The sequence below is a fragment of the Macrobrachium rosenbergii genome, chromosome 27 (genome assembly GCF_040412425.1).
Source record: "Macrobrachium rosenbergii isolate ZJJX-2024 chromosome 27, ASM4041242v1, whole genome shotgun sequence".
Taxonomy (NCBI): domain Eukaryota; kingdom Metazoa; phylum Arthropoda; class Malacostraca; order Decapoda; family Palaemonidae; genus Macrobrachium; species Macrobrachium rosenbergii.
The window spans coordinates 35,377,009-35,399,820 of record NC_089767.1 but is presented as its reverse complement, the minus strand read 5'-3'; the positions used below and the strand labels follow the sequence as shown (position 1 = coordinate 35,399,820).

The 22,812-nt window shown below is 35.8% G+C and overlaps 1 protein-coding gene across 24 annotated transcripts in view; it reads right to left on the bottom strand.

The window, feature by feature from the left end:
- The window catches only part of sif (still life), a 682,529-nt gene that overhangs the window by 567,526 nt on the left and 92,191 nt on the right, over nucleotides 1-22,812 (bottom strand). For 5 of the 24 annotated variants that reach the window (XM_067129381.1, XM_067129391.1, XM_067129398.1 and 2 more), the window contains exon 1: nucleotides 15,397-17,430. The exons of the other annotated variants lie outside the window; for them this stretch is intronic. The gene's annotated coding sequence lies outside the window, so the exon portion shown is untranslated. Of the gene's footprint in view, nucleotides 1-15,396; nucleotides 17,431-22,812 lie in introns of those variants that run through there. 24 annotated transcript variants of the gene reach the window in all.

Below are 22,812 nucleotides of genomic sequence, written 5' to 3'. Positions count from 1 at the left end.
TATATATATATATATATATAATATATATATATATATATATAATATAATATATATAATAATATAATATAATATAATATAATATAATATAATACCAACACAACCTCAAGGGCATCAACGGAGAAAGGAGATATTTACCAGATCCCTTACTACAATTTGTTGACTTTCTTCCGTCGGGAACTTCCGAAATGGAGATCTTATATACATCTTTCGTAGGTCAATATAACTTCTGGGAAAAGTCGGGAGGAGTATGAAACTGTATTCAATACCGATGCTGGAAACTTTAGTCGAGACGGGAGGACACGAAAAAGGGGCAAGAAAAGAGAAGACATAAAACAGGTAAAAAAGCAAAAAGAGGCGAAAAAGAAAATGTGCTTTAGCATGGCAGAAGAAAAAAAAGAAATATTCAGGAGTAAATATATAAGATCAAAATGTGACTCATTGAAATTCAAAATATTTTTTTTAACATTAGGCGGTAAGGAGTTAAATATCTATTTATCTATTCATTTAATAATTAGTTCATTTATATTTTCTCTTTTCTAATAACTGATCTCTTTCTGTGTTTCCTATTGCCATCTGTTACTTCTTGCCAATGAACAGCGTATTATTATTTGGAAGCTTGAATTTCAAGTCAGTGGTTTCTGTGGTGGGCTTGTTCCATATAAGTAGGGTTTATATTCTGAAATAATAATAATAATAATAATAATAATAATAATAATAATAATAATAATAATAATAATAATAATTGCTTATACCTGTACGTAATTCATAAGCACGTGAAGTTCTAAGGGAAGGAGAAATTAGCAGCGGAAATGAGAGAGAGAGAGAGAGAGAGAGAGAGAGAGAGAGAGAGAGAGAGAGAGAGAGAGAGAGAGAGAGAGAGAGAGAGAGATTTACGTCCAAGCACAAACTCAAACTTCCGAAGCTTCCCGTTCAACAGAGAGAGAGAGAGAGAGAGAGAGAGAGAGAGAGAGAGAGAGAGAGAGAGAGAGAGAGAGAGAGAGAGAGAGAGAAATGAGAAATTTACGTCCAAGCACAAATTCAAACTTCCGAAGCTTCCCGTTCAACCGGAAACTACGTTAACAAACGATCATGTTTTCCAGATAAAATTCAAAAACAACTGTACGCATTTCATACCAAACGTCCGTACGCTGTGGAGCAATACGATATTTTTTTTCTAGCTAAAAGCCAATAATAAAAAACATTTATATGTGTTTGTAAGTTTTTTTTAGCAGATTTAAGTAATTATCCCAGAATTAAAAATTCTCTTTGAATCATTCAGTAACATACGGATGATTCCTGTTATTATTATTATTATTATTATTATTATTATTATTATTATTATAAATCAGACTAACGAGATCACTGGGTACACTTAGAAAAAATGTTATAGATGTTGGACAGCTAAGTATAAAAAACCACACTGACCAGTTGAAATGTAAATGTATGTATATATGTATGTATATATATATATAAATATATATATATATATATATATATATATATATATATATATATATATATATATGTGTGTGTGTGCATGTGTATGTGGGTGTGGGTGTGGGTTGGGTGCGTGTGCGTATGCATGTATGTATGTATGTATGTATGTGTGAGTCAATGAGTATATGCTGTCTGAGCAAGTGTGAATGGCATAGTTAAAAATGTTGCTCGGCTATACAATGCAATTATTCTCCCCAAATTGGTTTCAACGGGTACAGCTCCCCGTTGTCAATTTTAAAGATGAATTGACAAAAAAAAAATTGTAATTTAATGTGAAATATAATACAAACTTCTCTTTCGCATTTAAAAATGGCTTCGGTTGGTTGCAGTGTTGTGAAAGTAATAAAAACTAGATTAGAAGTTACGTTCCGGTTTTACCTGAATATTCTCTTTCCTGCAACACTTGAAATTTACAAGCTATTGTTACTGATGAAGAGAAGAACAATAGCGCTTTTATCAAATCGTTGCCTTTTAATATGAAACTGTATTACACATGTACATATACAATAATAAATTACAAAGGAATATTATAAAGCCGTGAGATACAGAAGAGGTAATTGATACATTTTAAACCATATATATAAAAATCCATGTTATACAAGATGATATAGTCACTTATGCTGTATGTATACAATACACCTTTTCTCAATTTAGAATATATATATATATATATATATATATATATATATATATATATATATATATTCTAAATTGACATGTGTGTACACACACACACACATATATATACTAAAGATTAAAAAAAATTGTCACATCAAAGAATAACGCCAGTAAGGGAGTACATATTGAAGTAAAAAAGAAAAGTCATTCGGAGACACTGGAATATTTTGAAAGATTCATACCGACTGAATGTAGAAAAACGATTTTAAATCTAATAAAAATAAGAAAGTTATAATAATTAATATCGGAATGCGCTGATTACTATCAGGGATAAGTTTTAAGTGAGACCTCCGAAACTAATTTGCTAAGTCTATCATATACCTCTCCAGAATAATATTCCTTCCTAAATAAGAACTGAGAACTGTACAAGATTTTTAGGAGACCACCGAATCAAATTTCTAACTCTAATATCACATACCTCACCAAAATAACATTTCTTCCTAAAAAAGAATTGAAAACTGTACGGGTTTTTAAGGAGACCATCGAATCAAATTTCTAACTCTGTCACATACCTCGCAAAATAATATTTCTTCCTAAATTAGAACTGAAAACTGGACTAAGATTAAGTTAAAGAAATTGGACAGACAGTAGAAAGATATCCCAGGGAACAGCTGAAAAAACAGCCAAATATAAGACCAGGCTAAAGAAGTTGGACACATAACTGGAAAAATACCACAAGGAACAGATGAAAGTAAGCGGCCAAAGAACAGTACATCAGAAAGCCGAAGGGTCGTAGCAAGGTACCTTTAAGTACAGCGTGCAGCCAGTAGCACAAGGGACAGTAACCGGTAGCCAGCTACGGTCAGGAATTCAATGGAATCCCATACAATGTGTCGATAGTTGTTTATAGTTTTCACTAACAAATGAAGGAGACTGAATGGCTAATAAAAATGAATTCGGTCGCTGTGCATTATTGACAAGTCCACAGAGTCTATGATAATTATGAGGTATTGGCAATAGAACGACAAGTGTAGGAACCAGCAACATACGAACAAAATCATAATAACGAGTATAGGAGCATCAATATAATAATAATAATAATAATAATAATAATAATAATAATAATAATAATAATAATAACACAAAAATCATGTTGAAAAACCATACAGTATCAACGCTACAGAAAACAAAACAACGGCAATAGCAGCCATAATATAATAATAATAATAATAATAATAATAATAATAATAATAATAATAATAATAATAATAACACATGAAAATGAAGTATTTATAATAAAAATATACGTATAGCAACCAAAACATAAAAACACAAAACAAAAAGACAACAGCAGCATAAATAATAATAATATAATAATAATAATAATAATAATAATAATAATAATAATAATAATAATAATAACAACACATGAATGTCATGTAACAAAACCAAGCCCTAACGAGTCATATAAATTCTAAGGTCATTGCAACCTACATTTCACTAAGTGGGGGGTAGAAAATCCTGACGGGTATTTAAAATAAAAAATAAAAATAATTTAAAAACTGTGCCAAACAAAGTACGCGACCACCCAGAAGGCCCCATCGTGCTTTAACGTATAAATAACAAACATAGTTAGAGGAGAGGCAATTCATAAAGTTTCGGTACAATAACAGAGACCTCATCCATTCGGCAGGGAGGGGAAAAAAATGTTGACACAAAACTAGTTACTGAAAGCGTAGTTTAATTCTCTCTTTTTTTTTCGTTCTACGTTTGAGTTTTTTTTACTGCGTGCATACGTGTATGGAATTACTTGATGTTTGTGTGGGAGTTCATACATGTTTTTTTAACTGTGTGCATACGTGTATGGAATTATTTGATGTTTGTGTGGGAATTCATACATATATAATACACTTATACATTACATGTAACTACTTGGTATTTATGTGAGAATTCATATAGCCTATACGTTGCATGTAATCATTTCTTATTTGCGAGGGAATTCATATACACATAATGAACATATAAATTGTATGTACCTATTTGTTAATTTTGTAGGAAATAATACATACAGTATTAACTTATAAATTTTATATAATTGTTTGATATTTATGTGGGAATTAATATACAAATGATATACATATACATATGGAATTATTTTTATGTGGGAATCCATATTTATATAACATACAAAAAAATTTTATATAATTATCTGTATATATATATATATATATATATATATATACGCATGTATGTATATTCTCAATCCCACCCAAGACCCAAGACACCAGAGCAGAGGCAACAATGAAAATCAGCTTCGCTGGAAATGATTCCCTGCCTTCCCGTCGAATGGCAGTCTGATGAACTAATCAATAAGCCATCAGGGGGTCAACAACGGGAGAGCGAAGAAACGGTGATTAGCGCATAAAATAGGAGACAATGAGAACGAGACGTTTTTCCTGAGACAATAATGAAGAAGACGTTTTTCTGAAACGTTTCATTTCAGAAAAAGAGGATTTCCTGAGGAAATAATGAAGAGGAGAACGTTATTTCGGGAACGTTTAATTTGAGAAGAAATTTTTCTCCTGAGGAGATAATGAAGGAGAGAACGTATTTCTGAAACGTTTAATTTGAGAAGAAAATTTTCTCCTGAGGAGATAATGAAGAAGAGAACGTATTTCTGAAACGTTTAATTTGCGAAGAAATTTTTCTCCTGAGGAGATAATGAAGAAGAGAACGTATTTCTGGAACGTTTAATTTGTGAAGAAATTTTTCTCCTGAGGAGATAACGAAGAAAAGAACGTATTTCTGGAATCGTTCAATTTGAGAAAAAAAATTTCTCCTGATAAATAATGAAGAGGAGAACGTATTTCTGGAACGTTCAATTTGAGAAAAAAAATTTCTCCTGAGAAAATAATGAAGAGGAGAACGTATTTCTGAAACGTTTGAGAAAAAATTGTTCTCCTGAGGAAATAATGAAGAGGGGAACGTTCTTCTGAAGCATTTAATTTCAGAACAATTTTTGTCTGAAGAAATAATGAAGAGAAGAACGTTTTTCTGAAACGTTTAATTTCGGAAACAATCTTTTTCTTGAAGAAATAATGAAGAGAAGAACGTTTTCCTGAAACCTTTAATTTCAGAAAATATTGAAAGAAATGATGACGATGATAAAGCTGAAGTTATAGTAAGGATTCGATGTAGGTCTTTTCCTGTGTAATGAAGAGGCAAAGTATCTCGAAAACGTCTAATTTCATGAAAAAATTGAAATAAATGATGATAGTGATGAGGGTATACTGATAATAAGGACTCGATGTTGACTTGAGAATCCACCCTACAAATTTTATACATGTATGGTTTCACGAACGATAACTAAAAACATACACTTGTTGACATTATTGCTTACTATATGTAAGCTCCTCATTCTGTAAAGTATTCGCTATACATATTGCAACAGGGAAGATGTTCCATATCCTTAAGGACATGATGAATGGAAAGCGATAAAAGGAAGATAGTCTAGAGTACATAATGCACACTTACACATAAACACATACATATATACACAAAATATATATACATATATGTGTTTGTACATATGTATACACCTATTATAATACAAAAAACACTAATACATACCATTCATAATAAAAAATAAAGTCATTTAGATTAGGAATAGTCGTTCAAATTAAGTCAGTTACTCCCTCAGTTTCATGGGGAGTGAACTTTCAATACTAATTCTTACCGTCTTGGTGCTTTCATTTTAAGGATTTCTTTGATACACTAACTGCCAAAACAATTACCTTTCAGTCTTGTAAAGAGGTAAATCTTCTTTGGAGCTAAAGCGAAATATTCTCGAGGGTATTTGTATTTTGGCAAAAGCTTATTGGCTTTCGAGTCCGGCATCCCGTGTATAAAGGATTTTAGCTTGCCCAGATTGTGTTTGCTGGGATGCTAGTCTGTAGGGATTACAGATTTCGGGGATTCGATTACACACACACACACACACACACACACACACACACACACACACACACACACATATACATATATATATATATATATATATATATATATATATATATATATATATATATATATATATATATATATATATATATATATATATATATATTTCAACGTCGTATTTCAACGTTGACATGTGAGGTTAATTGACTGGTTTATTAAAATCATTGAACTGGTGTAAAAAACCAAAGAATAACAACAACAGCCAAGCCACCATTTCCCACATTTATTCCGTAGTAAACAAAAGTAAAAGCAAAACTAAAATAAAATCTTCGACAATGTAAAATACTAATCGAATAGTCCTGAAGTAGCAGTAAATCCCATACTATCTCACGAACGAGGGTCTCAACCCCTTACATACACTTCACTGTTCCTTTTCAAATGTCCAGCTTTTTTCGGTATTCATTCTGGTATTAGAGTGTCAGTGGAATACTTCCTTCACTTAGTAAATTTCCCTCTATTAAAAAATAACCCCAAAAGGTATCAATAGTGCCCTTCTAACCCCAACAATATTACCTTCCCTTCAGCCTCTTGTAGCTTGTTATAACTAACAACTACGGTCTAGGTTCCGTCACTGAACATAACTTTTGTTAAGCAGTATCCAAGGTTTTTACCTTAGATACTGCACCTGTTTCCCTCAATGTATTCAAGATTTGTAAGCATATATGTTCCAATTATCATTCAGCGTGAGCCAGTTGCTTCTGGGCGGATTTCAGTTCCTTTACTTGTAAAGACGAAATTATACAAAGTTGCAAGATTTTCCCGTCAGTCTAGTTTTGTTAGATACAGCCTTGGAAAGTTCACTTTCTCATAACTTTCCCCTGAGAGTATGCTTTCCTAATCCAATGTCTGTATTTCAAACCCTTTCTCAAAACACCAAGTTTCACGCCGTTCCTAACATCAGTTAATCAATTTAATAACAGAGGAAAACAAATAGAGAAATAGGGTACAGCTATAATGGAAACGACAAAGAATCAACCCACAACTGGAAACGACAGGAATCTGGGAATGAGAAGCAAGAAGAGAATTTTAAAAGCTTTCTGACGGAGGGAAAGGGCCAGTCACCACAATACCGAATAAACGTAATGTGGTGGCCTGGCGAGTGATACGAGGTTGCCTTATATAGGGAAAGTATCTCTTCTTCAGATCACTGGAACACAGTCAGCAAAATAAAGCAAAGAAACACAACCTATATAAAGAAGCTAAAGTTATGTATATAATACAGTGTTTGTAAGAGAATACAACCACACAGATAAATACACACATACATGCATAATTATACATGGACACAATGTGAAGCCTAAGTGTTTCTGTTGAATTTTTTTTTATAAAGAATTAAACTTATCTTTGATTTTTTGTTATAAAATTAGAAATTTACATTGAAGAGAAGACTCCCACATGAAAACACACATACCATTTTACATTCATACATATATACATAAGCATACATAAACACGACACAAAGTTTAAGTGTTTCCACTGAATTTACAGATGAATATTTATTTCTTAATTCTTTTAAAAAAACAGAAAATTACATTGACGAGAAGACTCCCATAGGAAAATAATTACTCCTGCAATCTCTCATCCAGCAATCCCTGAATAAAGTTAAAAATTCCTTAGTCTCCTTTTTTTTTCCATTTCACACAGACAAGTGTCACGTCAGCAAGTCCAATCTATCGACTCACTCACAGTCTCCCTCCTTTTCCTCTCTGTTAAAAGTCGAGTCACCTATTTCTACATATTAGATTCTCTCTCTCTCTCTCTCTCTCTCTCTCTCTCTCTCTCTCTCTCTCTCTCTCTGTGTCTCTGTGTGTGTGTGTGTGTAGGAATCATCATAATGAGAGCTGATTCATATCTGTTGCAGCCCCGTATTCTGTTCTTGTCTTATGCCATCATCATCATCTCTCTCTCTCTCTCTCTCTCTCTCTCTCTCTCTCTCTCTCTCTCTCTCTCTCTCTCTCTCCATGTGTAAGAATCATCACAACGTGAGATGATTCGTATCTGTTGGTCTCCGTATTCTGTTATTGTCTTATGCCACCATCATCATCATCTCTCTCTCTCTCTCTCTCTCTCTCTCTCTCTCTCTCATTTCGATGAACAAATATATTTTATAGTCTTCTTGAATACTGTGTCAAGTCGTATAGAATAATGTATATCCCTTCTTCAGCATCGTTCTATTTCTTATTTACGCTACCTGTCTTCTGGAATATTCTCCAAAATAAATAAATAAATAAATACATTTTGGAATAAACACCATACGGTTCTGCTTCCGTCCACAATATATACATTTCCACTTTATTCCAGCAACCCACTTTCGCTGAAATTTCTCAGAATTCTTAACGATAACTAATTCCTAAATATATTTCAAATCCCTTCACGAGACAATAAAATATGCAGCCTCCTTTTCACAACAAATTTCTCTTTATCTCAAGAGAACTGCTTCTATTTATACTGCGCCTTGACTGGAATTCTAATTGATCCAGACTAAAATCATACACAAAACTTCCAAAGAAATAAAAAGAAAAAATAAATAAATATCCCATGAAAAAACTTCCAAAGAAATAAATATCTCATAAATTCCAAAGAAATAAATATCTCATAAAAAAACTTCCAAGAAATAAATATCTCATAAAAACTTCCAAGAAATAAATAAATAAAAATCTCATATACAGAGATGAAACTTCAAGAAATAAACAGAACTAAAACATGTACAAATCGAAGATGGCCAGCGGCGTGTGAGGCACAGGTGACACGAAACCAGTCAGTATTGATTATTACAACAACGACAGATAATAAATTTCAACAATAAAGACACTAAATATCAATAATACAGATACAAAAGGCACCAACAATAAAAAACAAAACCACAAAACAGCAGATATGAGATCAATCGGACGCCATTACAACTGAATCAAGAATATAGCCGGGTACAAAATAAAGGGGTATTTATAGAGCACGGAAGGAACGAAATATTCTGAGAGAGAGAGAGAGAGAGAGAGAGAGAGAGAGAGAGAGAGAGAGAGAGAGAGAGAGAGAGAGAGAGAGAGAAGGGGGATTAATTGGGGTTAATCAAATATGGAATTAGGTACGAATGGTGGTAATTCAGTCAATGATTCAGGGCAAAAAAAAGAAAAACGGAGATGATGAGGAAAGAACTAAAATGAGAGAGAGAGAGAGAGAGAGAGAGAGAGAGAGAGAGAGAGAGAGAGAGAGAGAGAGAGAGAGAGAGAAGGGGGATTAAGTAGGGTTAATCAAATATGAAACTAAGTACGAATGGCGGTAATTCAGTCAATGATTCAGGGCAAAAAGAAAACGGAATGATGAGGAAAGAACGGAAATGAGAGAGAGAGAGAAGAAGAGAGAGAGAGAGAGAGAGAGAGAGAGAGAGAGAGAGAGAGGGATTAAGTAGGGTTAATCAAATATGAAACTAAGTACGAATGGCGGTAATTCAGTCAATGATTCAGGGCAAAAAAGAAAAACGGAGATGATGAGAAAAGAACTAAAATGTGAGAGAGAGAGAGAGAGAGAGAGAGAGAGAGAGAGAGAGAGAGAGAGAGAGAGAGAGAGAGAGAGAGCCCTTACGATAAAGTACTATGAAGCCGCAAAACAGAAAAATAACACTAAGAGATTACTGAGACTAAAGAGGAGTACGATCAGCATTAAAAGAAACTGCAAGAAGATAAGAATGAAAACGTGAAAGGAAAGAGATCTAAGAGGAGGCAGAAATATGAAATAAAACTCAAACTAAGAGACAAGGAAGCGGATAAGGGAGAAACAAGAAATCGCAAAATACGGAAGTACTGACAAATGAAATACCCTCATATGAGTAAGAGAACAGGAAAAATGAAGAAGGGGTAGCAGCAAGAAAAAGAGAAAGAGTAAAAGATAACATGAAATCATTAAATAGAATGCATATTTAGAAATTAGACAAAAATATAATGGAATGCATATATAGAAATTAGTCAAAAATATAATGGAATGCATATGTCAAAATTAGGCAAATATATAAACTTGAAAGAAAAATACAAGTCATAATAAAAACTGAGAATACTGAGAGAGAGAGAGAGAGAGAGAGAGAGAGAGAGAGAGAGAGAGAGAGAGAGAGAAACACGCTAATCCGTACTTTGAAAGGATGGCACCGCAAAGCGTAAAAAAAGAGGATTATTTCCGAAAACTGGGGGTATATGAACAGGATGAGCACCGGGAAACGAAATGGGAGGATTAAGGCAAGACGGTTTCCGGAAAAAAATGACGTACAAAACGAGAACCTCTCCCCACCCCCACCCCCAAAAAAAAAAAAAAAAAAACAGGGAGTCCGGAATACAGAGAGAATGAGGAGTAGAATCTAGAGATTACGGAATGGGAGAAGTGTATTGTAGAGGGATAACAATTCATGGAATGGGGGGGGGACATAAAACCTAAGGATAATGGAAGAGGGTGAGAAGGTGTATGGTATAATCATGACCAATTATTGCGAAATGGAACAAAAGATTCATAGTTGATTCAAATGTAAAATGAAAGAGAATTTGGGCCGATATCATGATGCAACTTCACCAGTCCATACGGATCTGTTATGGTAGAAAGAATTATTGTTGTTCTATTAGGAAAAGACGGATTTATATACGAGCAGGCACTTAATCAGTTACAACCTAAACAAGAGGAAATGTCAAAGAGAAATTAGGAGGAATAAACAACGAAAAATATAATGAGAAATTAAGAGAATAAAGTTTACAACTGAAACAACTGTATAACGATAAATGAGGCAGAAAACTGCAAACTGCAACAAAGAAAAAGGAAAATGCATATGTTACTACCAAAAAAAAAAAAAAATAAGAATTTCTCTGAAATGATACCCCAAGAATCACGTCTGCAGAATAAAACCAAAAGGAATGGAAAAAAAGGCAAACACATATATTATGTCCACCAAAAAAAAATAAATAAGAATTTCTCTAATAACAAACAGCAAGAACCAAGAAGGCAAAATAAAACCAAATGCAATGAAAAAAAAAAAAAGACAAATACAAACATTATGTCAAAAAAAGTATTTCTTTAATACGATACACCAAGAATCACGAAGGCAAGATAAAACCAAAGTCAATGAAAAAAAAAAACAAATACATACATTACGTCAAAAAATTAAATAAGTATTTCTTCAATAAGATACACCAAGAACCACGAGGGCAAAATAAAACCAAAGGCAATGGAAAAAAGAGACAAATACATACATTACGTCAACAAATTAAACAAATAAATATGAATTTTTCTAATAAGAAATACCAAGAACCACGTCTGCAGAATAAAACCAAAAACGACGTAGCTGCGAAGAACACAGGAATTGCGTCACTGAAATAACGGAGCCGACCATTAACGGGAGCCAGGGTAATTGCCTCTTCGAGACGAACAGGGGGATAACAGCCAAAGAGGAGAGAGAGAGAGAGAGAGAGAGAGAGAGAGAGAGAGAGAGAGAGAGAGAGAGAGAGAGAGAGAGAGAGGTCTCCGGCTAATCCGAAGTGAGAGAGAGGAGACGACAGAATTAACAGAAGGCAAATTCGACTGGGCCTGAAGTAGAAATAATTTCAGAATTCATTTTTGGTCGAAAGAATTGGATGAAATAAGCAGGAAACCAATTAATATAATCAATATTTGCAAAAATTAAAAGTAAGCTCAAAACACAAAACTCAGATTAAAACCTTATAAATGATTCATTTCAAAACAAAAATTCGACCTTTCAAAACTACTGACAGAATTCAAAAGTAAATAACGTTCAAACAACTGATAAGGTAAAAAAACAAAAAAACTTGAAATTCAAATATTCACAAATCTCAAAATATTGCATCCTCACCAAAATAGTTACCTAACGTAAGTATGATAGGCACCAGTTAAAGAGAATGTCATAACAAGAATGTCACGCAGGTAAAACATGAGCAACCACAAGCAAATTCTCCTGAAAAAATCAATGCATCTAAACTACCTGAGCAACTCAAGAAACAAATCAACAAATCAACCGAACGAAATCAATGGCCACGTATACAAAACAAGTAGTACTCGACTCTACAGTAGCAGCTTCTCTGTATCGATCGATACGGAATAAATGTTTTTTTCTTTAAATGACTCTACGTTACTCTACCGCCAAGTTTCGTTACTGCATCACTACTGCTAGTGCGCCGAGCTAAAGGTCTTCTCTATATATAGGTCAGTCCTGACTATTTCGTTAATAGGTCAATGCCAGCCCTTTCTGTAAATAGGTCAATAGCGACTATTCTGCAGATGTTACAGTACAAGTCATGTACCATACAGTTCACGGTATTTTTTTCAGAATATGAAGTTGCCTTCGACAGCAAGAGAGCAAAGTGGGGTTTTACCACTATGACCTGTGAGGCAAAATGGAAAGTATAACATTGTTTAATGTTATTTGTACGAAAATTCAAATTTCATAAAAACAGTTCAAAATGATACATGGAAATTACAGAACATTTTACGATTCTTAAATAACCTCTCCGTTCAAAAGTAACCTATTCCAATAGAAAAATAGAAGAAATATATAAAAAAAGTAATTCAGTAGTACACAATATATAGAATTTTTTAAGACCAATGGGCCTGATATTTCTAAAGCTGGAATCATTAGAAATTCCATGAAAGCACCGTCTAAAATCCAAAATAAACTACAAAATATGAAAATGGAGATAAAAATTTATAAGAAACCCCAAGGTCAGTATAGATAATAGTTTCAAGGTCAAATATAATTCAAAGCACTAAAACTGAATTATAATACGGAATTTATAAACAAACATATATACACACACACACACACACACACACACACATATATATATATATATAATATATATATATATATATATATATATATATATATATATATATATATATATATATATATATATATATATATGTGTGTGTGTGTGTGTGTGTGTGTGTGTGTGTGTGTGTGTGTGTGTGTGTGTGTGGTTACCTTACTTTCTAACTTGTAACAGTAATTTGCAAAGATTTTTCATGGTTAAATAACTCCAAGGAAACAACAATCAGAAATGGATATTAAGGTAAAAAAAATATGATCTTTGTCAGTGTCAAATTACTGACAATGAAAGAACTTTGATAACATAAGAGATTTACATGGCATATAAACTATTTAACTGGCCCAAACTCAATAAAAATTACGAAGGAAGGTATAACTTTCAAGGTTAATTTATTCAGAATATTAAATATTCACATCATAAGACCTACAGAAAAGAAATCACCAGCACCGTAGCTAAAATAGACGAAAAAAACTACTAGCAAAAGAAAGTTACGACTTTACCGACTAAAAAACTATACAAATAATTATTGAAACAAATTCTATATGAATGTCTATATAATTCCGATATTATTTCAGTAAACCCATACGACAAGTGTTCCTTCCAGTAATGATTTTGTTACCCAGAACACCTCTGAAAGGTGACCCCGACCTCAAGGTTGAAAACGGTGTGCATTATCGACTTGGCCACATGAAGGATTAATAGTGACAACATAACTGCCAAAGTGCAAAGCACTGCATTTCTCTGGTTTAGCCGCAATAATAATAATAATAATAATAATAATAATAATAATAATAATAATAATAATAATAATAATGACCATGTGAATGTAAACTTGAATTAGACTGAAGTAAAACGATTACAAGAAAAATGATTATATACATATCTGAATCAATGCATGTTGCTCTCTTTCTCCGCCTACCAGATTATTTGCACTTTGGTCGAATGATAAAAGGTTGGAAATGGAAAACTTTCGAGATTCAAAGGTTCAAATGAATCATTAGAACTTTAGCAAATTAAAATGTAGGAAAAGGAAAAATAAAAAATTGAAAAGTTCTAATGAAGTGAAAAACTTAGCAAATGCAGAATTTCACGAACAGGATGATAAAAACAGATTAAAAGACCTAAAAAAATCGCACTGTGACGGACGAATTACACGCACAACATACATAAACAGAGAGGGGGAGAGAGCGAGAGAGCGCTAACGTGCTAAGTAAAATAATAGATGATAATTCATTCCGAATGGGGACAACAAAAACAGGAAGCAAATTTAAACATCATAAGCAAAAAAAAAAAGGCATAAACAGGGGCGTCAGTATATGGTGGTTTAGGAAAATCTATAAAAAAATGGACTGGCACTGAATATGCAATATTTATAATGTTTAATGCTGCTACGAAGATCATGGGCTATTTAACATAAAAGATACTATAGATTAAAGTAGTTTTAAAAGGATTATTATTATTATTATTATTATTATTATTATTATTATTATTATTATTATTATTATCATTGAAAGAATTTCTACCAGATCAGGATCGAACCCAGGTAGATATTTATTTCTATCAAAAAAATCATTGTGGGTTGATTCCTATTATATTTTATATATATATATATATATATATATATATATATATATATATATATATATATATATATATATACATATACATACAGTATATATGCATATATAATACATATATATGTATATATAAAATCAAAATTTCTACATGGGAGAAATGGTTACCAAGTAACGGATTTACACTATGGAATTTACTGAAAGGTGATAATATTGGACCCCTCTCTCTCTCTCTCTCTCTCTCTCTCTCTCTCTCTCTCTCTCTCTCTCTCTCTCTCTCTCTATGTAGTTTTCAATCTCTATACCAAAATAATCAAACGTTTCCTTAAAAAAAAAAAAATAAACACCCCAACCTTCATTAAAAACTGTCAATGAAAACAACGAATGTATCACCCCTCCCCCCAAAATATTTTTGTTAATAAAAAAACACCCTCCCTGCATCTCACCTAACGTCTTGATTCTAAGGTGTCTACGCCATCTTATTCCACGAGAAGGACATCAAACGGGGGGAGAGAGAGAGAGAGAGAGAGAGAGAGAGAGAGAGAGAGAGAGAGAGAGATTGCTGACCTCTGATCTTATTCATTTTCCTTCTGCTGCTACAAGGACAAAGTGTCACATTGACTTGCAATTGTAAAATCTCAAATACGCCTGCATTCAAATACACATACATCTGGAAACTTGTAGAACACTTGCGCACGCACACAGGCAAACGCACACGTAGTTATAAAATACACTCGAATGCACACACACACACACATACACACACGGCCAAACTAAATCTGGATTTAGTATCATTAAATGTATTTTAATTTATATTTTAAGTTGATGTAAGTTACATTGATAATAATCCTTTGAGTTACATGTTAGGTACTCACCTCAATTCAATCGTTGCTAAAGCAGTAAGGGACGCTTTAGAACAGTATAATGATATCCTTTGGTTATTGCAGGTCCCTTCTTCCTTACGTACAACCAATGAAAAAACCGAAAACCTCTCAAAAGGTCCGGCGGTTGTTATTTAACTGTGGGTTAAATAACAAGACCTCACAGCCGATCGGAAAAAATGTCACAATTTGGCACTCGGATACTCCAGAATACTCCTGAATATTCCTGATACTTTCTCTATGTATACTTTTATTTTTTGCTAACTGTTTGAGAGAAGTAGGTGTGTGTGTCCTTCCCTTAGTATTGCTCTCTCGAGCTCACACTCTTTTTAAACAAGCACTTCTTCTTAGGAAGACGTCTCGACAGGGTAATAAACATCCAGGGAGCTCGTTTTCGTAAAACCTACAGATCTATGAACCCCTTCTTATTCTTCAGGTAGGTCGATGGTGGCTGTTTCAAGCTTAGTGCACTGACATCCACTGGCGTTAATTTCATCGAGATATTTCTATATTCACTACGACACACGCATACATCCATACAGGCATACACCATCACCCCACTGAAGCCTCGAAATCTTTCTGCTGCTGCTGCAAGGCGCCTGGACCAGATATGGCGAGAGAGAGATGATAGATATTATATAGGTGACGGTGGCTGATCACAACACCACCTGATAATCCTCCACTTCTGCTTCGTCTTTTTATTCTGCCTTTCGTTTGCGTCTTCCTGATGTTCTTCCTTTTCCTCTTCCTATTCCTTCTCCTCCTGCTGGTGGAGGTGGTAGTGGGAGATTCGCTTAAACTAAATCACTATCTGCCCACTACACGGGACTCCTTATATTCTGGTCTACAGAAGAGACACAGCGTTCCCTCTCTGAGCCGGTATGACTTAACACGACGAGGGGGGAGGGGGGAAGGCCGTGTCAGAGGTGGTGGCACTGGTAGAGGTGGTGGTGGCGGTGGCAAGAACCCACCTCCTCCTCCTCCTCCTCCTTCTTCTTCTTCTTCTTCTGCTGCTGCTTCTTCTTCTTCGGCCCAGGGATGCTGGAGCTACTGCTACTACTGCTGCTGCTGCTGTTCTGCTGGTTCTCCTGCTCCTCTTTGAATCCTCGTTTTTCCTCTTTTCCTTTTCTGTCTCTCTCCTACTCTCTTGCTCTTACTCGCTCTCGCTCTAGCTCGCTCGCTCGCTCACTCACACACTCTCTCTCTCTCTCTCCCTCTCTCTTTTCCTCTCTTGGATCCGGGATGAGGGCCACTCCCAAGAAGGGGCCTCTAACTGTTTCTGCTTATCCTGCTTCTGCTTCTGCTGCTGTGTTATGATGCCCTATCTCGTCCTCCACTTCTGCTGTGAAGTGTCTCTCCCTGTGTGTGCTTATATGTACGTGTGTGAGAGAGAAAGAGAGAGATGCGTCTGTGTTGTCCTGGGCAGCGCAGCAGGCGGCGGATTCCACAAGAGACACGACGATTCCCGATTCCTGATTCCTGATTCGAAAGCTTTCAGCCTTCGGTGTGTGCGAGAGAGAGATATCTGTTATGATGATGAGGAATGATGATGACGATGATGATGATGACGGCAGCAGCAGGAATGATCTTCTTCTTCTTCTTCTTCTTCTTCTTCTTCTTCTTCTTCTTCTTCTTCTTCTTCTCGAGGTGTTGCCTTAGGAGAAGCTGCTGCTCTTCTTCTGCTGCCTCTGCTTCTGCTGTTATATTTGCTGTTACTGCTGATGCTTCTGCTGCTGCTGCTGCTGAAGGGAAGACAGAAGCACACACTCACTCACTCACACACACATCCGACGGCGACGACGACGAAGAAGAGGTAAGCACAGAGCTTAGAGCTTAGAGCAGAGAGAGGGGGAGGTGTATATATCGTCAGGGGTGGCGCACGGCTGCTGCTGCTGCTGCTCTCTCCGGCAGAAGAGGGCAACGACGGCGACGACGACGAAGACGACGACGACGGCGCGGCAGCAGCGAGTTGGTGGTGGTGGTGGTGGTGGCGGCCCCTGCTGCTGCTGGCGCAGACTCAACTGCTCTGGATCGGCTGCTGGAGGTTCCTCCCAGTTCCAAGAGCCCCCCTCTCTCTCTCTCTCTCTCTCTCTCTCTCTCTCTCTCTCTCTCTCTTTCTCTCTCTCTCTCTCTCTCTCTTCCGCGCACGCAGGCAGAAAGACCCCCTCGACAACGCGCACACACCCAGCAGCAGCAGACGCCCTCTCTCCCTCTCCCTCCTTCCCTCTCTCTCTCCCCCCCTCTCCCTCCCCCTCAACCTTCCAACCTCGGCTGCTCCTGGCCCCCCGTACCCCACCCCTCCTCCCAACGCCCTTCTTCTTCTTCTTCTTCTTCTTCTCCTTCCTCCTCTACGTTCTGTTTCTTCTTTTCCTTCTTATTCTCTTCTCTCTCTCTCTCTCTCTCTCTCTCTCTCTCTCTCTCTCTCTCTCGGCGTTTCTGTGCTTGCTCCGCCTATGCTTTGGAAGGCCAGGCCAGGCCCGACCTCACCTTCCTTCTTCACATGGGATCAAAGTATACATAGAGAGAGAGAGAGAGAGAGAGAGAGAGAGAGAGAGAGAGAGAGAGAGAGAGAGGAAACCATTGCAGGAAGAATCCATTTGAACTACTAATAATGAGGATACCGGTATCTACATGGAAACCTGGAAAGGAAGTCGATACAGGCATAAAGTGAAATCACGAAAGCAAAAAGGAAATTTAAATAAAACTAAGAGATCAAGAAACGACGTGAATCTGCCCCTTCCTCAATTGATAATCACGAACACTCCTTACGACACGACACTCGGGGAAAGATCAAACTGAGAGAGAGAGAGAGAGAGAGAGAGAGAGAGAGAGAGAGAGAGAGAGAGAGAGAGAGTCCTACAAGAAAAGAACAAACTGCTTATAGCCAGGATTGAAACGTAAGAAGTAATTAAATAAAATAAAAGACACAAGTCTAATTGGAGCCACAGGCCCAAACGGGGGCAGCCCCTCTAGAGCTAGGTGCGTGTCTGTGTGCAAGAGAGAGAGAGAGAGAGAGAGAGAGAGAGAGAGAGAGAGAGAGAGAGAGAGAGAGAGAGAGAGTGTGAGAAAGAGAGAGACAACAGTTCGGAGAGTGTGCGAGAAAAAGAGAAGGAGAGAGAGAGACAACAGTTCGAAAGATGACCTATCTCATACGGACATTAGGGAACTTTGGGTTGTTTTCACACAGAAGTGCCAAGCCATAAGGACTCTAGAGTGGTGTCGTGTTTGTGAGTGCGTTTGTGCGTGTGTGTGTGAGCCGAGAGGGGAAAAGGGGGTTGAGAGCATCCACATACACACACACATACACCCGCGCGCACAGTTATCGTACTGTCGCGCGCCCGAACAGTGGCGGTTCTCCCGGATTCGAAACAACACACACATACACACTTGCTCAGGGTGGATCGATGTACGTGGGGCCTGCCTCTCTCTCTCTCTCTCTCTCTCTCTCTCTCTCTCTCTCTCTCTCTCTCTCTCTCTTTCCACCTCTCTCTCTCTCTCTCTCTCTTTTCCACCTCTTTCTCTCTCTACTCTCTAACCCACCTCCCAACAGCTTCTCTCTCTCTCTCTCTCTCTCTCTCTCTCTCTCTCTCTCTCTCTCTCTCTCTCTCATTTACATCATTACATTTTTCAAACCTTCACCATCATCATCATCATCACAATGACGAGTATCATCAACACACTTTCACAAGTATTACCGGCATTTTACTTATTATCATCATCAAAAACCATAAGCATCAAACTTACACAGTCAGCACAACTATCATCATCACTATCATTATCAGCATCACTTCACTATCGTCATCACCATCACTTTCACGAACACTCTTACAGATTTTACAGGCATTTAACTATCATCACTATCAAAAACCATAAGCATCACGCTAACACAGTTTCCATGCTATCATCACTATCACTTCACCATCATCTCCATCAACACTTCACTATCATCATCACCGTCTTACAAATATTACAGGCATTTAATTTATTACCACTATCAAAAGCCATAAGCATCACAACTAACAAAATTAACCGAACTATCACCATCATTATCACCACCACCATCACTTCACCATCATCACCATCAACACTTCACTATCACGAGTGCATTCCTTCCTTCGGCCCAGCAAAGACATTTCACTCCGTCCACTCGCGATCACTACACATGACGATTCCTGTCCTCGGATCTAAATTAAAACAATTCGTCTTCCTCTTTATTGCCTTTTCTTCCTTCTTCTTCTTGTCCTTCTTCTTCCTCTTCCTCTTCCTCTTCTCATCCTTCTCGTTGTTGGGCCCCTCTCCCCTCCCCCAAAAAAAGAATGAAATAAAGAAAAAGGAAAAAGGAAAAATTTAATCGCGGTGATTTATCTTGATACGTCATGAACGTTTCATTTCTCTATCTCGCGATAATTGAAGGTTTCAAACCCTACTACTACTACTACTACTACTACTACTACTACTACTACTACTACTACTACTACTACGCTGGACTCAGTCGATAGGGTAGTTTTATTGCTCTTGCGTGCAAGCAGGGGATATCGTGCTCCGGCGGTCTGCTTGCTTGCGTGCGCGCGCGCATATATCTCTCGATGCGCCCCATGTGCATTCAGTAAATCTTTATAGTTTCACGCCAGATTTTCTGACTTAATTTACGACCGCCAGAGGGCCTCTTGGTTTCCAAAAATTACGTCATAAATTAGGACAGTAATGATCCCCGTAATCTGTTAAAATCAACGCCGGAATAATGATAACAGGAAAAATTGCACAAAAGTTGTTATAATAATAATAATAATAATAATAATAATAATAATAATAATAATAATAATAATAATAACAATAATAATAATAATCTCATGACAGAAAATAAAAACACGTTCCTTTTAATGTCACACGCAAGCTAAGTCGTCTGGCTACAAAAAATTTGTTTTAATAATAATAATAATAATAATAATAATAATAATAATAATAATCCTACGACAAAAAAACGCGTGTTTTCCTATTATCTCTGACAAGAGCTAAGTCCTCTGTATACAACAAAGTTATAATAATAATAATAATAATAATAATATTAATAATAATAATAATATCATACAAAACAAGGGTTCCCTATTATCTCAGACAAGAACTGCGTCCACTGGATAACATGATTTGTCATAACCCTTATAAGATTCACAATCAACAACCATCTTTCTCGGAGCATTTGGCAACTATCTCTGGCAAAGGGGCGTGGCTTTTATGTCAGGTAGAGATTAATATTTCAAGAAGTCCGATGACCGACGACCCTTCTTTAGACAAACAGATATTTACAACATATCTGACTGATTTGATTGACTGATTCACTGATTGACTGTCGATCACTATGGCATTAAAACTGACTGATTGATTGACTATCGAGATATGGCATCACAACACTGGACAAAGACGTAGCTTTTAACAGCTCCAGATTGACCAGTCTCATGAATAAGCACAAGAACCTTTAAACTTCTCCTAAGGAAAAAGTTCTGCTGTAATTTTGTTCTCTCAACCTCTAGGATTTCATGAAGATTTTTGGAATCAAGTAAAAAGTAATTTAGTGACATTAAAGTAAACATTTCAATGTGGACATCTAAACCACTATTATGAAAACGATCTGTTTATGCTTTCATTCCCGCTGACTTCCCTTGGTTCGCTTCATGGCGATAAATCTAAAGAGAGAGAGAGAGAGAGAGAGAGAGAGAGAGAGAGAGAGAGAGAGAGAGAGAGAGAGAGAGAGAGAGAGAGAGATTGAAACTCAATAAAAATTATAACACAATGAAAAATAGCCAAATTTAACTTGTTTGGTCCTGACAAACTTATGAAATTAGTTAAAATCGCGCATATCACATCATTGTTCCATAATGTGTGTGTGTGTGAGAGAGAGAGAGAGAGAGAGAGAGAGAGAGAGAGAGAGAGAGAGAGAGAGAGAGAGAATAGGTAAACTCATAATTAAAGCCAAAATTCCTATATCAGTCCAGCACAATCCCGGGCAATGAACAATATCTCATTTCCAATCCGATATTATGAGGGATCGTATTCGGCAGTCAAAATGAAGGAAATAAATTCGAAACGATACACCGGAAGGTTAATTAAATCACGGCCGCATTTCAATACCACTTATGGAGGCCTATGGAAGGCCAATAGGCCTGACCCTTCGTTAATCCTCGCGTGTCGTCAATTGACCAAATCTACGACGGAAGGAAGTTACTAAAATCAAAATGCATCGTCAACATCTCATTTACTGTAAAATTCATTCTATAGTTTTGTTTACTGTTTATTCTATAGTTTAATTTTTAATTCAACCACCTTTGGTAATTAATCTTTTTATGCTATGATTTATACATGTACAAAAAAATTTTTATTTATTTTTCACTCATGTATGTATGTATGTATGTGTGTGTGTATGTATGTATGTATGTATGTATGTATGTATGTATGTATGTATGTATGTATGTATGTATGTATGTATGTATGTATGTATATATATATATATATATATATATATATATGTATGTATATCAAAATAAAAGATTCAATTTGGAACCGACTGAAAATACGATTACTATAATTCCATTCGCTTCCTGATTCGGCTATATAAAGTCTCTCTCTCTCTCTCTCTCTCTCTCTCTCTCTCTCTCTCTCTCTCTCTCTCTCTCTCTCTCTCTCTCTATATGTGATTAAATGACTGTTTATGAATCCGATTAATCTACGGTAAATGGAAATTTGATTAATGTCATATAATTAATAACCTGATCAACGCTGAAATTCCTAAAAAAAAAATAATAATCGACCGATGCCTTACTAAGTTGCAAGTTATTTTATTCATGAATTTTTTACCTGCAAAATCGATTAATGATATATTGAAATGTAGTAAATTTGTGATTTTCGATCTCCGGATTAATATAATGTATCAGTAAATTTTTCATTTGTGAACATTCGTAAATTAGGAACTTACAGCACCTAGATCACAGGGCTTTGAAAACCTTATAATTATCATTCAATCTACGAGACGTTTTATTCATAGTTGTGTAAATAACACAACACTGAACCGTCTACATATTTCAAATAAAACCTAATGATCTAAATTCTAGACATTAAGCCTTCGGATACATTAGGGATAAGAGACAAAACAGTGTCAGAGCCATGTATACTTATTATAATACCTTTTGACAGACCGACTGTAACGCAAATACGGGAGAATACTTTAGGCAGCATCAAATTCCATACATATAGCTTGAAAGGTGACTTCCTATTGGTGAAGATGGATTCTGTAAAGTACTGAAAACCGAAAATTACGGCTGGACAGTCTGTCTGGGTCTTTTTTTTAGCGTCCAAAAACGATACTGGTCAGCATTACCACACACAGTTTTGTAAATCATATGTGAAATAATTCCTATG